The sequence below is a fragment of the Ochotona curzoniae genome, unplaced genomic scaffold, assembly GCF_017591425.1.
Source record: "Ochotona curzoniae isolate NIBS_2020 unplaced genomic scaffold, NIBS_Ocur_1.0 contig_883, whole genome shotgun sequence".
Taxonomy (NCBI): Eukaryota; Metazoa; Chordata; class Mammalia; order Lagomorpha; family Ochotonidae; genus Ochotona; species Ochotona curzoniae.
The window spans coordinates 68,210,931-68,227,123 of NW_024466599.1; the positions used below are offsets into that span (position 1 = coordinate 68,210,931).

Consider the following 16,193-nt stretch of genomic DNA (forward strand, 5'->3'; position numbering starts at 1 on the left):
AGGAAAGGGCCCAGCGCAATGCCTCGATGCCTAAATCCTCACCTTGTATGCACAAGATCCCATATAGATGCTAGTTCATGCCCAGACTGCTCCACTTCTCATGTAGCTAGGAAAGCAGTCAAGGATGGCCCAAAGCCTTGGGACCCTGCACCTATGTGGGAGACCTGGAAAAAGCTCCAGGCTCCTGGCTCCAGATCAGCTAACTCCGCTCTGGCCATTGCAGCCATTTGGAAGTAAACCAGCAGGTAGAAGATCTTTCTGTCACTCCTTTCTACAAATCTGATCTTCCTTTCCAATAAAAATATATAAATCTTTTTTAAAAATTACCAAGAAAGACCAAAAACTAAACAAATAATTAGTGGTCTACATCTGAATCAAACTAAAATGTGTTGAAAAGGTATGCTATACCTTAAGAAAAGAGAAGAAAGAATTTATTTGCCCTTGACACTAACAATATGTTGCTTTAACAAATTACAATTCTTGTTCTGAGGATCCAAATATACTACAAAGTGAACATCAATATAATGATATGTCACAAAGTAGATTTATTATATTTAGTTTTTAGAATCAACCTGCACAACAAGGCATAACTGACTCAATAATAAACATGTATAAAAAATGTAGCACTTCTAATGCTGCACATAGAACAAGCTCCATAATAAAACGGTGTTGACTACTTCAGATTTAAAAGACATCATTTGTAAAATCAAAAACAAGCAACATGTTGATATGAACTGCATTATGGATTTCTTGAAATAAAATACTGATCATTCTAGAAAAAAATAAACAAAGATTATGAAAAGCAATATATAAAAGAAATAACAATTTTCAAATTCACTGATAATCAAGGAAGCATAAATTTAAAAATAGTAAGATATAATTTCTGCTCCATCCAGCATAGGTAAGGAAAAGACACTTTTAACTGCATGTAGGCATTTAATTTTAATTTTAATGCCCTTCTCAGAATAATTTGGCATTATCTGCCACAATTTAACATGTATATGACCCTTTATTTCTATGTGTAGTAATATAGCCTAAAATGTTATTCAACCTAGTAACAAAAGTGTATGTAAAAAATCATCACAGAATATTTTGTAGTGGTAATAATTAGAATTACTAAACTTAACAGGTGAGTAGCTGGCTATAGTTTTTCGCATTGGTTGACACAACAAGTTCTAGTGCAATGACTAGCATTATTTCCATTTAAAAAAAACACTGAACTAATATCTGTTTAGAGACATATTTAATGTTCAATGTTTATAAGGTCTAACAATTAAAAGGTTTAGTTTTATATATGTTTAGCATAGACATATATATGCATATACACACCCCAAAGCAAGGTCTTGGGTCAGTAAGAAAAGCACAAGAGAAGTTAATAATTTTAAAAAGAGTATATGTGTTATTTTTACATAAGAAATAAAAGAAGAAGTGAGTTTCTTATGTATCGCTACAGACTTAAAAATAAGCCTATCCTGTTGGAATCAATAAGACAAATCAAGGATAAGGATGAAGAAAGAAAAAAGCCTGAGCCACAGGCCCACCCTCCTACTTCCATGCTAAAGCTTCCTTGTTCATTTGAAGTTTTCCATCTTGCTGCTTCCTACCTTCTAGATTAAAAAGGTGAAAATAAAGGGATTAAATATTTCAAAAGTGAATTCCTTCTATTTATATTCGTCAGGAAGAAGTGGTTTTCCTTGAACTTGTTGCCTTTTTTTAAAAGATTTATTTGATCTACTTAGCAGTAAAATTCTGTGCCATGAGTAGACTAAACTGAAGCAGAATGTATCATTTGATAAGGAAATGAAGCTAAGAATCCTGCATCAATTCAAAAATGCCAATTATTTCGAGGAAGCAGTTGATACTAAGATATTAGATTATCAGAGAAAAAATATTACAGTGAAAGTACATTAGCCAAAATATAATTTGAAAAATGGCTAAGGTGAAAAGACACACAATTTTCTTTGCAACCTGAACAAGATGTCCTAATACTTTGTGCATACCTCATCTGAACAAGAACTGGGTAACTGCAACCTGTTAGAAGGAAATGAGACACATCTCATCACAGTGGTAATTCTTCATTGAGACTTTCAAAAGTCATGAACAGTAGAAGATATATCAAGAAATAATCAATATTTAACTGGAAGTGTTCAAAATAATGTCAAACTATATGTCTTAACTGCCGACTGTCTGGGAATTGGTGATTTAAAGAATCAGACTCCAGAAAAACAATTCCTGACTCAGCAGCTAAAAGCCAGAGAACTGTAAACTCTCAAACCTACCTTTAAACATTTTTAAAACTGTAATATTGCAACAATAATGGGGAAAACAGTAGAGATGGGGAAGGGGGACAGAGGGAAGAATCACTGGAATCACTGTGCCTATGGAATTGTACCCTCTCTTGCAATGACCATCAGGGCTGCTCCAGAACCGCCCCCCAAAAATAAAATTACATCACATAGAGAGAGAACAAGGAAAGCTTAGCACCAAACAGGAAACGGTTAGCCTGGACTCACGAATACCTTACTAGGTAGAACATGAACATCAGTTACTCCTCACTAACGTATTGAAGATTTCTCTGCACACCCCTCCTAAAACTGTCCTGCGCCTCAACTGTTGGCATATGCCTTGTTAGAGTCACAAGTCAACATGGACTATCCTAAAATTTGCCAAGTTCAGTCAAAATTATGCTTCAATACTATAAGCTGCTAAATATAACAAGGAAAACAGACACGAGACAGCTGAATAATACCCTATAGCCATTTTACAGCAGCTGGTTGCGTATAAACTAAAATTGAAATGTCAATGAAGTAATCACAGGATGCAGTTAAGAACTTGCATTTTCTAACATATTGGTCACTCAATACCATGTCATTTAACTCCTTAAGGTTGTAAATTGTTGTTGATGTTGTGTTACGGCTTTTCATTGGAGGGGATGATATTCTGCCAGCTCTGCCCTCAGACCAGAGATGGTCTCCCCAAAAAACTGTTGAATTTATCTGGACAATAAGATGCTAGGCACACTATGCAAAGTACATGCTTGCAATGACAGAATTATGATTTGATTTGAACTGTAATACTGCAACTAGGTGGATTAATTCACCATGAGGGGAGGGTACAGGGAGGAGCTGGGGGAATCCCAGAGACTATGAATCTGTGTTATAAAGTCAAGTGTAAAATAAATAAAATAAAAAACAACATAAAAAATAATAAAAATAGAAAATATAAAAACAAGTAAGAATAGATTTTGTGCAATTCACGGGTACGGTTCCAAGATGACCACACTTGCCTCACCCCCCGTCACCCTTCAATATTACTCCCTACCTCACCTCTATCAGTTTTTACAAGGACACAATCTTAATCTACTATACACTCACAAACTTAATGTATCATTAATCATAATAGTCAGCAAGTAAAAGTCAGCTGCTCTACTTTTGATTCAGCTCCCTGCTAATGCAGCTGGGAAAGTGGCAAAGATTGCTCAAGTACTTGAGCCCCCGCCATCCACCAGGAAGGCATGAATCAATTCCAGACTCTAGGTTCCTGGTTTTAGCTTGACCACGCCTGGTCAATGAGGCCATTTAGGGACCAAATTAGTGGATGGAAGCAAGCTCCTACTTGCTCTCTATCACTCTGTCTTTTCAACAATGTTTTTTTTTTAAGATTTATTTATATTTTATTGGAAAGACAGATTTACAGAGAAGAGAGACAGAGACGAAGATCTTCCATTTGCTTGTTCACGCCTCAAGTGGCCACAATGACCAGAGCTGAGCTGATCCAAAGCCAGGAGCCAGGAGCTTCCTCCTGGTCTCCCAAGCAGGTGCAGGGTCCAAGGTTTTGAGCTGTTCTTGACTGTTTTTCCAGGCAACAAGCAGGGAGCAGGATGGAAAGTGGGGCAGCCTGGACACAAACCAGTGCTCATATGGCATCCCCATGCTTACAAGGCAAAGGCTTAATCCACTAGGCTACAGCACCAGGCCCTTGAACAAACCTTTTAAATATAAATAAATAAATAATCTTATTGGTGTGGGTAAGACTACTTTAAAATGAAATACATGGTCATTGTACATACTTATATCTGCCCAAAAGATAGATAGTCTAATAGTGGTATAGTGAAAAGCTGTATCTTACTGTTGACGTATATACGCTTTGGTACACAGATGTCATTTTGATGTCAATACTACAGAGCAAATTAAAAGCTAAATTTATAAATAACTAAACAGAACTATACTCCTCTCCAGGTCATAACTTCATATTCTCAATTTCTTTCTCTTGTTTCCTATGTATAATTATAACCGTATTGTTCCCTATGTATCAATAACCATATTGTCATTCACTATTTTGGTTCTCATATTTCTAGGCTCTAATGCAGACCTTTCAGGATTAAAATACCTGCCATGTTTGGGTAGAGTTTCAGTGAGTTCCACAAGGATTCAGTGTTCAAAGCAACCCCCACTGTGAGGTAGCAAAAAGGTGGAACATGAACCTTACCACAGCGTTCAGAGGTGCAGCCTTTGGGATGTGATTAGGTTTAGTTAAGGTTGTCAGAATGGAGCTCTCATGACTGAATGCTGGTAGCTTTGTAATAAGGGGGAAAGAAACCAGAGGCATAAACATGCTCCCTTGCTGTTGCTGCAGGATGTTCTACACTGCCTCTAGATTGTGTCAGTTAGAAAAGGGTAGACGTTTGGAGCACTGATCGGGCGGCTTTTGGGATACTCACTATATTAAAGAATCTGGTTTGACACTGCCCTCCTCACCCTGTAATCCAGTTTCCTGCTCATGTGTACTCTGACCACACCAAAGGATAGTTCAAGTACTTGGACCCCTGACCCACATCCGAGACCAGTATTGTACTCAGGCTCCTGCCTTCAGCCTGGCCCCGCTAGGACTACTGTGGACATTTCAGTAGTGGGCCTGTGGATGGAATTACCTGTGAATGGATCTGTCTCTGTTGCCCTCATTCTCTCTGCCTTTCAAATAAAACAAACTAAATAAATAAAAGTAGAAAGAAGGCCATCACCAAACGGGATGCCCTCAATCTCAGAACCCCAGAGCTGCGATCCAAAATAAGTATCTCTTCTTTACAAAGCAACCCAGCCTCAGATATTTCATTATTGTAAGGTAAAACATTAATGCAGCGCTTAATCCCATGCTTGAAGAGAAAGCATTCAATAAATACAAATCAGATTTGGCAACACCTTAATGGTATGCAGCAATGAACACATAGCCAAAGAAGCGAGTTGTCGCCAAGCCACCAGGGTGCTGTCACGGGTCACTGGGTGATTAGGAAGTGCACCGAGTGGTCCCCATCACACTGCTGCTTAGGCTGTGAGCACACACAAAGCAACAGTCATGGAACTTAAGCCAATGTTTGATGCACACAAAGAACTGCAGAATTAAACAAAGCAAGAAGGTCAAACGGAGGACAAAAATTAAGATCAGGAGAATGAAACTAAAAAGGTAAAAAGTGTTTTTGAAATGCAAAATCTCGCATTAGACAAGGTACCAAATCCAGCTGCACTTAAGAAAAACACCTGGAGAAAACTGATGCCAAGACTAGTGCATTCACGGATACTCGAACCATGCAGTAATGCTTCGTAAATTAATAAGATCACAGAAGAGATCTAAGAATATAGGGGGGAAGTGCTTGATATTGGAAAGAAGGTATGGGAATTAAAACAAACTTCAGAAAGTAAAGTTTTAGAAATACAAATTAAAAAAAAAAGATTTGGACAGTATGGAAAACTGCAACAAGATAAAGATCACAGGACAAATCCTCCAGATGGAGACAGTCATCGCAGTCATTCAGCATGTGCTCCTGAGGCTCATGCTGGGGAGGAAAGCTAACTGCAGAGAACCCTGCTTCTAAAGAAACTGTTCTCTAACTTGCAAAGAATCTCATCAGGGGCTAACAAGGATTCTATTTTGGTATTTTTGGGTTTGTCTGTGATATGTCATTTAAACAGCAGATTTCAAGGGAAATGCTTTTTTGACATGATTGAAATATTGCAGATTTCTTAGCTTGAGCTGACACTACAACATAAAATCTGTTGTTTTAAATACAATAATTAAGGCGACTGTCATACTCCAAAAAAACTCTGTAATCTTATTCTGGGAAGGAAGACATTACTCCAGCTTTTCATGCATCATGTACATATTTTTCATAACATTCCTGGCTGTCCCAACTCATATGAATCTATTTGTTTATTTGTCATACCAGAGTGTTAGAAAAGTCTAAAAAAATTGTTAAGAGTTGCAGTTATTTGTAGTGGAAGTATGACTTTTTTTCTACATTGAGCATATATTTCATAAGCTAAAAATAAAAGGAATAAATGTTACTCTCTTACTAATTTAAAAATATTACTTGCCTGATATTACAGTGTCCCAATTATTTTTGAAAGTTCTGTTTTGACCTCTATTAATCGTGAGGTGCTCTTTATATTGCAAACAATATAATTTTTAGAGGAAACCTAATCCTGAAAAGATGTACTACAATGGATAATGTTAATTGAAATCTGCTCTTTAATAACAGAAATCAGAGATTTGCCTAACTTTAAATTATAAATACACATTGGTGGATTTTTTTAAAAAGTGAGATTTAAAAGAATTATTTCTATAAACAGCAATACTCACTTACATTTGCTGTCTGCATATCTTACCAGCATACCACTATTTCTCAATTCTGCCTGTTACAGAAAATTCTATCTGAAATAGCAAAAAACTAAAAGGACATGCCAATTTATGGAATACAGTACACAGGAAAAATTACAATGCCTTTTTCAAGGACAAGTTTCAAAAAAATTTTGAGAATTTCATTCCATGTCTCCAGTCAATGAGATTAAGTCTTGACTTGTCCAAATAATTTAGGGTAAGAATTTGTATAGCAGATTTTCCATTGAAATATAGAAGAGTTTTGTTCCAAAACAGGCTGGAATCCTAAGTACCCAGACAAATGGAAATGAAACAGAGAGAAAGAAAAGCTTTTATTTTTAAATCCTTAGGATTAAATAATTTCTATGAAAGACAGTCTTATTTACTGTATCTCCAAATTAATCAAGTAAATCTTCACTTGGAAATGCCCTTTGAGAGAAAAGTATTATTTTGGTAAGCACAAAAATGTTTTCCCTAGTTGTAGGCAACAGCCCATGTTGCACTGTACCTAGGCAAGTGCTACACAGCTGGAAGCAAAGCAGCTAGTAGCTGGCAGGCGTCCTGGATGTGATTAATGCCACATTTGTGTTAACTATACCAATGTGTGAGTACAATTGCTATTCTATTTGTTGTTGTTGTTTAAAGATATGTAGGGGACAATGCTGGCATGCCAGTAGACAGGATCTGCAGACTCGTGCACAGGTGTGCTTGGGCCCTGAAAAGGCAGGCAGGGCCCCAGGCTGACACGTCAGGCTTGGGGATCCTCGGGCATGGGGGGATGTGGACTGCTCAGATAAGTAGGTCTGGAGATGTATGCGAGGGAGGACTGCTGAAGTAGAACGTGACAGGTGAGCACTGACTTCTGGGTATTTCCACCAACCTGGCTACTACACAGATAAATGAGGGGGTTGAGACTGGGTGGTTTACATGAGGGAAACTGCAAAATGTTTTGGGGACACACCAATACTCCTACCCACGTGGTAGGTCCAAGCTGGGGGTATCAACCACCATAAACTGACGCACAAAAGCCGTGGATGGGAGGCCTGTCTGGCCAATCAGCGAGTATTGGACCAAGCGGTGAACCATGTTAGGATGGGCCATGACACTAACCAACTCACAAGAGAACTGGGTCTGGAAGCAGATTCTGTGGGAATCATGGACTCACACTGTGGGACTGCCATGCCACCTGGTTTGGTGAGGGCTTGGGTAGTGATGGCTAAGCTAGGCATGATCATGGAACTCAACAACACTCATAGGTACTGGGGTTGGGAACAGGCTGGGCTGGACATGGCTGTAGCACCTGTAGGTGCACCCAACAATAGGGTGTGGGGCTATCCACCAGCACAAAGGAGAACACTGGGAAGCAGACTGCTGGGTAAGGGCCTAGCACCCTCTGGCATATGTGAGATCTGGACCAGGTATGGAAATTTGGGTAACTCCCCTTGTGGGCTGTTATTCCTACTGGTGAACAAGTGATTTAGGTCGGGTATTGGTTAGGCCAAGCAGGGCTGTTTCACTTGTCAGCAGGTGTGTGATTTATTCTATTGGGGCCAGATAGGGCAGGGTCTGGCCATATCAGAGCACACTGGCATGTGTAGGAGCCAGGAGAGAGTGCAGGCCATGCCAGGCTAGATAGGCTAGGCTATAACACCTACTGGTTTGCATTAAAGTCAAAGATCAGGGCAGGCTGGGCAGGGATAAGCTACAGCACCCACCAGCAAGAGTTGGACCAGATGTGGGCCAGGCCAGGCCAGGCTAGGCCAAGCTGCAGCATCTAATGGTAAAAGCCAAGCTGGGTGATGGATTATGCCAAGCTGTGTTGGAGCACTGACATGCACAAAGTCTGTGGCTGGGAGCCAGCTGGGTCAGGGAGCTAAGCCGATGCTCCTACTGGGCTGCAGTTCCCACTACTGGGCATGAAAGCCATGAATGGGGGTGGTGCACTTGGCTGGACATGGCTGTAGCATCCCTTAGCATGGGTGTGGATTGGGTCTGGGGTGAGCCATACTGGGCTTAATACCTTCTGGTGCTCGCAAAAGCCAGGGTAGGTATAGGACAGGCTGGGCTAGGTCTCTGCATCCACTGAACCATGCAAGAGCTGAGTCTAGGGTTGGGCCATGCGTGGCTTGGCTGTAGCACCCAACAGTAAGAGCTGGAATCGCTGTGGGCCGATTAGGCAAGGCTGCTGTTCTTACAAGGATAGTAGGTGGGCCAAGTCAGACTGGGTCATGAACCCCCTGGTGTGCATGAGATCTAGGACTGGGAGGTGACCTGACAGAGTTTAGGGAACTCCTCTATCAGGACATAATCCCTGCAGGTGAGCATAAGACAAAGGCTGGTAGCAGCACCAAGCCAGGATGCAGTAACAACCAGCATACATGTGGGTCAGGTCTGGGGCAGGTCAGACTGGGTCAGTTCATAGCACCTACTGGCAGACTTAAGAACCAGAGTAGGGGTGCAGGATGGGCCGGGTTGGGCCACAGTGCCAGTTCACATTATGGCCAGGACTGGGGGCTGGCTGGGCTGGGCTAGTCTGTAGCACCTGGCAGCAAGAGCTTGAAATGGGGGCAGGTCGGGCTGAGCCAGGCTGCAGCACCGCTAGTTGATGCCAAGGTGAGGCAAGCCATGTCAGCCTGGTCTGCAGCTCCTACCAGAACACATAAGACCAAGCTTGGAGGTGGGGAAGGGACAGGCCCAGCAGGGGAGCTGCAGGGGCTCCCCTACTGTACCACTGCTTACTGCTCCTGCTGGTGAGAGATTGAGGGCAGATCAAGCTGAGCAGGGCTACCACACCCATTGGCCTGCCTGTGAGCTGAATTGTAGGGTGATCCAGGCTAGGCTAAGTGACCTTATTGGGTTACTGGGAGCAACCCTCTCCCCTTTTCTCTCCACTTTACCCAGATACCAGAAAGGAAAAGGTGATTGGAGGCAGTTGTCTCATCCACTTTCCCCCATACATGAACCCACACCAGCCTAACCTGAAGTCCAGATGGGTATGCATCTCTCTCAACTACGTAAACATCATCAAAATTTAAATTAATTTATTATTTTAAAAATGTTTTTGCGTCCTCTTACATTCAAGAGCTTAAAAAATCATTTGAGGAGAGGTGTGGGAGATCACACCTCCTAGAAAACAGAAGATAAGCATAAAAGCATACAAACTGAATATTTACTTTGCAATTGATTTTCCTTTACTACTATCTTCTATAAAGAACAGAATGTTCTTCAGACCTCTGGGCTTAGAGAAACCTACCAAATATTTAAGATTGAGTCTCGCATCATTTAAAGTATAAAGGGAGGGGCCTCCTTGCCTTGCATGCCCCTGGATCCCATACAGTCACTGCTTTGTGTCCCAGAGGCCCTGTTTCCCATCCAGTTCCCTGCTTTTGGCCTGGGAAAAGAGTCAAGGATGGCCCAAAGAACCTATACCTGGCATGGGAGACCCAGGAGAAGCTCCTGGCTCCTGGCTCCTGGCTTCTGGCTCCTGGCTTCGGATCAGCTAAGCTCTGGCTGTTGTGGCCACTTGCAGAGCAGAGTGAACCAGCGGACAGAGGATCTCCCTGTCTGTCTCTCTTCTCTGTATATCTGACTTTCCAATAAAAAATAAATAAATAAACCTTTAAAAAAACATAAAATATAAAGGGTGAATGGCTGAGCCACAAGCAAATACTCAACTGTGATTAGCAGCATTTCAATATTTTCTTTTAAATTCTAATTTACCAATTCTAATCAAGTCACCTTGAATGACTGTAGACACTCCACTGAACATAGTCTTTAAACACAGAATGTTAACAGTAGTTCTAGCAAGTAATACTTGTAATCTACATGCCTGGAAAATTTTATAATATATTTTTCTTGGCCTTTTTAGCATTAACACAAAGCTCTCCCCAGACTTTTCTCTAACACCACTCTTGGTTTTCCTTCTACTCTATCTATTCCTACTGACATATTTAATTACCATTAGTGAAGAATTTAATAAAATTGAATATAAGTGGAAACTCAAATAAAAGCTACTTTTTAAGAGGTAGTTATATGGTCTTACACAGCTAGTTCAGAGTTTGGAAACTACAGCTTTCCTGCCGTTGTAATCCTTTCCACCCACCTGTGAGTCAAAGGGCTCACCTACCACTACCTGGAACCTGGGGTCAGGGAGGGAGGGTCCTTGTTATGTAGCCACTCCCCTCCCAAACCCCCATAAAAGCTCGCTAGGGAACGGGCTACTCCTCTCCTGTTCACCTGCCTTCTACACACTTGCCCTCTTGCTGCCTGTAGACAGACTTCAGAACAAAAAGTCGTAATCTCTCCCCTTTACCCTTCTGGCTCACTCACCCTGAACGTGGCCCACACGTGTCTGCATTCCTCACCCTCTGAATAAACCTTACCCCTTGCTTAAACCATGTCAGTGCCTGTGTTTAAACTACCAAGAGGCAAGAACATAGGAAATAAATATTTGGCCCAAACAGTAGCATTTTCTATTTTACCCTGAATTTAAAGGAACCTGCTCTGTAAGCGCATTTCAGGTTTTTGGCATCCAATTCCCCAGTTACATTTAAAATTTAAAGGAAGAAGCATTAATCTTTAATGAGATAGCCTGGAAGTACTTCTTTTGTGTAATCAAAAAGGAATTCATTTGTAAATTTAGAATACCTTTGACAGAAAAAAAAACTTAACAAAGCAAATTTGACCGGCAAACACTCAGACTTATTTTCTAAAAATGCATGCATACACTGCATACATTACATGCATTACTGCATACTCAAACATGCCTTAAGCACAGAAAATAAGAATATTAAGTTTGTATAGGAAGGTTTGGGAGGAAACTTTACCACTTCCTGCTGAAAATTTTACTCAGCAGATAAGAAGAACCAGATTCTTAACACTATACTGTTAAAAAATTTCTGGTGTTGGGTAAGTCACTTCATTGGGCTCACTCAACTTTCTTACTTTACAAGTATGTGAGGAGGCAGATATCCTGCTCCATAAGGCTGCTCCCAGCTCTGCTGTTCTAATACTGACAAACCATGAGGAGCAACCAGTTATCTTCGTTTCTGTTAAAGCATCTACCAACAACAGTTAAGTGATGCTTCGCTGAAATTGGTCAATGGGAAACATCTAGACCTCTAGCTCAAGTTTTAACAAGTTTATGCTTTGAATATGAAATGAGAGAGGAGTTAGTGGGTAGTAGGCAGTTAGGGTATTCTGGGTCCCCGAGTAAAAGAGAATTTCCCCACCATGTTTTGAAGTCACCAGGGCACGTCTCTTCCAAGGGACAGTGGTGCTATTAGCATATCAATTCCCCACCTGAAGTATCGGCCATTACCTCGGCTATTGTGGGAGGGCCTCAGGCTGATCTCTTTATCATTGAAAGGAGTAATACACATCTGCCTAAGGCCTGGAATGTCCTATGTCTGGTATCTCTGACCTTTTGTCCCAAGGCCAGGTACCTTGGAAATCAGGAACTTTCTTTGTTTATGGAGAAACATCTTTGAGGGAAACCTTTAAAAGGTGCATTCCCCACCATTCATTCGGGTTTTGCTTATTCTTCTCCTGCCACTATGGCAGAGGACTAGGGTTTTGCTTCTTGTCCTCCTGCCACTATGGCAGGAGGTAAGGGTCCTTTCTATCTCAAAGCCCCCTCCCGTCACTAGGACGGGAGTCTTCTCTTCTCAACTTTCCTAATAAATCTTGCGTTAAAACTAAACTGTGTCCGCATGAAAATTCTTCTTTCCTGCGAGACAAGAATTTGAGGTTGCTGCCATACTCGGAGTCAAAATTCCTGCAACAGTTTTGGTGCCGTGTGACTCGGATTCTACCAGCGAGACTTGAGTTCATCTCCAGCCAGCCTCCAGACATCCATCTCGTCGGACGGTGAGCAAAGCGGACTCTATCCTGTTTTTCGGAGACACTAGCTCTCCACAATTAGTAACTCTCGGAAAAAGAAACACCGGGTCCCTGTCAGCCAGTTAAATGCGGTTAGCGCGGCTGCCGGTCTTAAGACTCAGGGGCGAGGCTTGCTGAGTTTGGCTAAATTGATCCCCTGGAGCTGGGGTCCTTGGCTCCAGGAATGTCGGTTTTGTCCAGACTCAGTTTCTTTTCGCGGACTAAGCCCGTCGCGTGAGACTGGGAGAAGTCTTAGGGTGCCTCAGAAATTCTGGTCAGGGCCACTCCCTGATGCTTTTCGAAAGGCCTCTGGACTGTACCCCAGACTCCGACAGCCCGTCAGGGTGTCGGGCTGAAATCTGCACTCTTTTCTTCCTTCTGCGGGGACTCAGTCGTCACCACTGCGAGGCCACAAGCCCTGGGCTGCGTGCCTCAATTCCCAAACAGCCTCAGGCACTGACGAGTCCTCCGTTACCTTTTCTGATATCTTCTCCAAAAGCTTTTTCTCACTAAGTCTCCTCATTCTCTATGGATTCAGTTTTTGGGTTTTCTTTTACTGGTCAGTATGTGCTAAATACCAGCTGGTCTGTGATGGGGAAAGGAAAAGGCAGGCAGAGTTTCTTTCTAGGCCCCTCTAAAGATGAGATCTAAGATAAACTTAACTGGAAAGCGCTTTAATTCCCTCACAAGGCAGTCAGCAGAGACAGTTCCTCCAGGTTAGCTCTTAACGAGTGTAGTCGCTAATGTGAGCAGAAAACCAGAGTCAACACAGGTATTCCTCCAGCTCTCATTAAGGACATTGTTACATAGGCTTATAGAATCAGGCCGAAGTTTGAGGTCAGGCTTGTCAGCTCGAGGTTAGAACAAATTTCAAAAGGAGAGCATATTTTGTCCGGCAGAAGTCCCAGATGCAGCAGGGTGCAGGGGATATTTTTTGGCACATGCTGCTTCTGACTTGTATGTTCTCCAGGACATCAGAGTATTGCACCAGGCAGAGGCCTAGGTCTAGCATGGCGCAGGAAACAGGAGCGGATTGTTCACTCCTGGCACATGCTGTTCTAACCGAGACATCCCACAAGGCGTGGAAGGTCGAGCGACGTGAGTCAAGTGTGCTGACTTCACTCCCACCTTCCTCCCTTCTTCTGTGGTCTTCAGCAGCGCACACCTGGACACCACGGGCGAGCTATAGGAGTCCTAAGAGACGTCTTAGACTCGGGAGAGATAGAAACTGAGGGACGCTTCTAGTTTCTATCCTCATTTCAGTGCTCCCAGCACATGCTATTCTGACGAGTATGTCCAGGTGCAAAACCAGGATTTACTTGTACTGGCAGGAGTCCCAGAGTTAGCATGTCACAGGAATGGGGGGCTGAACGGAGATACCCCTTGGGGTGCCTCCGCAATTACAGGGATGCCACAGCCTGGCTGCCAGCTTTGAGCTTTAGAGTGGAGAGAGTTAGTCTGGATGGGTCTCTTTGCATGGCTATGCTGCTGTGCTGTGCTGGCTCCACTGCCACGTGGAGCACACAACTGTCTTTTACCTTGAGCCTTCCCTGTTTTGTCTTTTAGCTTTAATTGTTTCATTTTAGGCTTAATTGCTAGAGATATCTAACAGGAGGTAGAAGTTCATTTTGTCTCTCCTTGGTCACTGATCTCGGGAACCAACAGGAATACTGCTAGTTAACAATGGGCCAGACCCCAGACTCCTGCACCCCCGGAGAGAACTTCAAATTCATTAACTCTTTGTAGCTTGAGAGATTCTTTCCCTTTACAGTTCCCTCTGACCCCGACTAGTATTGTATTCTATGTGCCTTTTGCTTCATAGTGTATCTCACTGTTAATGCTGTGTTCATGTGCTAAATCAAAGTCTTTCTGTGTCATTGCAACTGGCTTCAGCGATGAGTTCTCAGTGTTTTTGCAATGTTTTCTGCTGCTTTTGTTGCTGTTTGGTCTTGAAGTTTAACCATCTACTGATTTATAGTGCCATCCTAGCTCTGACCAGATCCAGCCTACAGTGTTTACACCTAGAGTGGTGCTTGCTATAAGGAAGAGCAGATTCTGCATGCGAGCTTGTATATTCTATTAAGGTGAATGAATACTTGCAGCATAATTACAAAGATTCTTGATAAAGTTTCAAAAGCTGCTAATGCATATACTGGTGGTTATGTTTATTGATCAAGTTGTCTTTTAATCGTGAAGCTGTATCAAGTTGTGGGATTATTTGTGTTCTTGCATTGTTGATTATTTATGTTCTAACTTGCAAAAAGCATCGTCTGTGAGATTTTGTCTTACAGGAAGACAGCAAGTCCTTAAAGGATGTATGGTATGATTGAATATTGTGTACAACATCTTCTTAATGTTCATCTTTGGTGCAATGGAATTGAAATCTGATTCTTTGTCAAAGCAACTTTTTAAGTTCTCTTCAAGTTATTTTCATCTTATTGGTGACTAAATCTGCTAGCTAGTTCCAGTATAATGAACTATTAACCTAACAGACTGCTATTGGTACAAATGTGAAAACCACTAAAGTCTAATAATCTTATTGCTTTATTGTTTATAGCTGTTATCCTAATGAACAAGGCCTAAACAGTACAAGTGTGTATAAAGTCCTACAGGTGGTTCCACAGTGTGCTGTGTAAATAGATGTTTATATTTTTTATTATAATTCTGACAATGAATGCTTCATCTTCTAGTTCCAACAGATACTATTGCATCCATTGCAGATAGAACTAAAGCTAAGCAGTAAGCTACAGGTTCCAACTAACAGCACCTTCAACTAGTGTTACTAAGAGCAAGATGTGGTAACTTTAAAACACTTAAAGGGATTTTTCAAAAGCTGTTACAAAAGTTTTGCTTTATAATGTATGTCATCTGGTATACGTGGCAGGCTATGTAGTCTATTTCAATTGACTGGGCAAATGTTCATAAATGAGAATTGCTAAGCTGAATCTTATTTTGATTTAAACAAATCTGAGTTTAAGAGCCACAGGGAAATCCCCCAGCTTCTTAAAATGCTTGAGGAATGACTTTAAGTATATTCCACTAGATTCTATGTAGAGAAGAATAGGTGATATAGATAACAGATTCTTAACTGCCCAGGACATTAGGATAGAACTTTAGACAAATGGGACCTGAATGTGCCCTGATATCCTCTTAAAGGGGTCACCATGGTCTTTTACCTCAGACCAGGAGGGGATCCCATGGCAAAGCAGGATGAGAGAGGTATGTGCTTCTGGTTCCAGTGAGACCCCCGGAGGCCTCCCAAGTGCTCTTCATTGCAGAAGCAATGGACACTTCGTCAGAAAGGACGCCCAGGGCCATGTCCCAACTGCCAAGGAGGTCATTGGAGATCTGACTGTCCTTGAAGGCCAAGTACTTCAGGTCAGTCATCTCCCATTGGATCTCCCACATGGGACGGAAGCAGCCTGGGAACCTGCACAGGCTCAAGGCCATCCACGGACTTCGGTGACACCTCAGAACAGCACTCAGGAGCCCCGGGTGGACCTCACAGTAGAAGGGAAAATTTTAAGTTTCCATCTGGACACTGCCTTCTTTGTCCTAACTAGCTTGGGCTTCTTCCCTCTCTCAGGGTGACCATCAGGGTCTCTCAGGAGTCCCAAATTAGCTTAGGTGACAGACAGATTAATCCAGAAGCTCAAAAAAGA

The 16,193-nt window shown here is 42.0% G+C and overlaps 1 pseudogene; it reads left to right on the top strand.

Moving 5' to 3' along the window:
* Positions 1 to 2,334: 2,334 nt before the first annotated feature.
* Positions 2,335 to 5,912, top strand: LOC121164992 (annotated as a pseudogene).
* Positions 5,913 to 16,193: the final 10,281 nt, after the last annotated feature.